The 2,821-nt window shown below is 42.6% G+C and overlaps 1 pseudogene; it reads left to right on the top strand.

Moving 5' to 3' along the window:
- The first annotated feature begins 235 nt into the window (after positions 1 to 235).
- On the top strand, positions 236 to 1,008 carry LOC143227286 (homeobox protein six1b pseudogene; annotated as a pseudogene).
- Positions 1,009 to 2,821: the final 1,813 nt, after the last annotated feature.

The following is a 2,821-nucleotide window of genomic DNA, read 5'->3' as shown; positions in this document are numbered from 1 at the left end:
TCTGCAGATTTCTTCTATTGTGTTGTAGCCTGATGGGTGGAAGTTTAGTGAGTTGCGACATTGTTCTTCAATGAAGATAAATAGATCAAAAACACAACTGTCGCACCTGCGCTTTGAGATCATAGAAACTGACGAATCACATGCAACCATCAAGACGACTGAGATTTCTATGTGCTTTCGCCGTAAGATCTCCGCACTTGACACTAAGATTTCGAGTGCAACACTATGACTTCAACGGTGACTTCACATCCACTCAAACGTGATGACTCGTGCCACGAGCTTCTATCTATTATACCACCCACTACACCTCCGTCTTTAGGCGAAAAGTTACCAGGAAACGTAGGTACGTCTGGTGATGTGTTTACGGACAACCGAGCACGTGATAGCAACATCGTCGCCTCGCTTGACCCTCTAGTTTTCGTAGACCATAAAAAAATACCCGAGATGCTGTCCAGCCAAAACTGGACATTTTCGCCGGATCACGTGGCTTGCGTGTGTGAAGCTCTTCAACAGGCTGGAGATAATGACCGTTTGGCACGCTTTCTTTGGTCACTTCCGTCCACCGAGCTCCTACGCTGCAATGAGTCGGTCTTCCGTGCTCGAGCAGCGGTAGCGTATCACCAAGGTAACTACAAGGAACTTTATACCATTCTCGAGAGTTACAGCTACGATCCCCATCACCACCCGGAACTCCAACGGATGTGGTACGTAGCCCACTATCGAGAAAGCGAGAAGGTCCGCGGCCGGCCGCTGGGAGCGGTGGACAAATACCGCCTCAGGCGTAGGTATCCGCTACCCAGAACCATCTGGGACGGAGAGGAAACAGTTTATTGCTTCAAAGAAAAAGCCCGACAAATTCTGAGGGAATATTACAACCAGAACTGCTACCCTACTCCCAGTGAAAAGCGGTTATTAGCCAAGAAAACTGGACTTAGCCTATCACAGGTTAGAAACTGGTTTAAAAACAGGCGCCAAAGAAACAGGACTCGTTCTCATATGTGTACGTGATAACCAACAACAGGACTCGTTCTCATATGTGTAAGTGATGACCAACTACAGGACTCATTCTCATATGTGTAAGTGATGACCAACTACAGGACTTGTTCTCGTATGTGTAAGTGATGACCAACTACAGGACTCGTTCTCATATGTGTAAGTGATGACCAACTACAGGACTCGTTCTCATATGTGTAAGTGATGACCAACTACAGGACTCGTTCTCGTATGTGTAAGTGATAACCAACTACAGAACTCGTTCTCGTATGTGTAAGTGATGACCAACTACAGGACTCGTTCTCATATGTGTAAGTGATAACCAACTACAGAACTCGTTCTCGTATGTGTAAGTGATAACCAACTACAGGACTCGTTCTCATATGTGTAAGTGATGACCAACTACAGGACTCGTTCTCATATGTGTAAGTGATAACCAACTACAGGACTCGTTCTCGTATGTGTAAGTGATGACCAACTACAGGACTCGTTCTCATATGTGTAAGTGATAACCAACTACAGGACTCGTTCTCGTATGTGTAAGTGATGACCAACTACAGAACTCGTTCTCGTATGTGTAAGTGATGACCAACTACAGGACTCGTTCTCATATGTGTAAGTGATAACCAACTACAGGACTCGTTCTCGTATGTGTAAGTGATGACCAACTACAGGACTCGTTCTCATATGTGTAAGTGATAACCAACTACAGAACTCGTTCTCGTATGTGTAAGTGATAACCAACTACAGAACTCGTTCTCATATGTGTAAGTGATAACCAACTACAGGACTCGTTCTCATATGTGTAAGTGATAACCAACTACAGAACTCGTTCTCGTATGTGTAAGTGATAACCAACTACAGGACTCGTTCTCATATGTGTAAGTGATAACCAACTACGGGACTCGTTCTCATATGTCTAAGTGATGACCAACTACAGGACTCGTTCTCGTATGTGTAAGTGATAACCAACTACAGAACTCGTTCTCGTATGTGTAAGTGATAACCAACTACAGAACTCGTTCTCGTATGTGTAAGTGATAACCAACTACAGGACTCGTTCTCATATGTGTAAGTGATAACCAACTACAGGACTCGTTCTCATATGTGTAAGTGATAACCAACTAAAGAACTCGTTCTCGTATGTGTAAGTGATAACGAACTGTAAAGTGTGAATATTTTTCTTACGAGCTGATGTATAAGATACGTTTACTTCTTTAAAATAATAGTGTTTTGTTAATAAAACCCAATACTTTGTAAGGCGAGGCTAGGAAAAACGAATGGTTGCGATTTATAAGGAAGGTTATATAAGGTTAGCTCTAGCACCTTAATGACCTCAGGACAGTTTCACAAAGGTTATGTCAGTGGCTGAGTACAGCCCGATGTGGTCAGATCTTCTTCGGTCACGTGGCTACAATCGTCCATTTGTAGTTGAAAGATTCATATCACACTCAGGTAAAGTGTCGCATTCAAAGACAATTCATAATAGAAACAATGGTGTACGTACGTTAATAGCGTGATTGGTTCGCCTTTATATCAATAATCGCCTCCTTCTATTGTTTGGTAGTAAGACTACTTAGATTATCTCGGACGTCGCAGCAACCAGTCACTAAACATACCAGTCCATTTATTCAAGATAGATAATTTAATTTTCGGTTATAAACCAACGTTTTTACGGTGATTTATTTGTTTGTGATTGAGGACAAAGCTACGCAATGGGTATTGAAATCGGGGTTCTAGCGTTGTAAGCCGTAGACATAGCGTTGTGCCACTGGAGGACTATTACAGAGGTGTTTTGTTGTTAATTTTAACAGAAAAACTCGAGATA

This window comes from Tachypleus tridentatus, chromosome 9 (genome assembly GCF_004210375.1).
Source record: "Tachypleus tridentatus isolate NWPU-2018 chromosome 9, ASM421037v1, whole genome shotgun sequence".
NCBI classification, from domain to species: Eukaryota; Metazoa; Arthropoda; class Merostomata; order Xiphosura; family Limulidae; genus Tachypleus; species Tachypleus tridentatus.
This window is presented reverse-complemented; position numbering and strand designations above follow the sequence as displayed.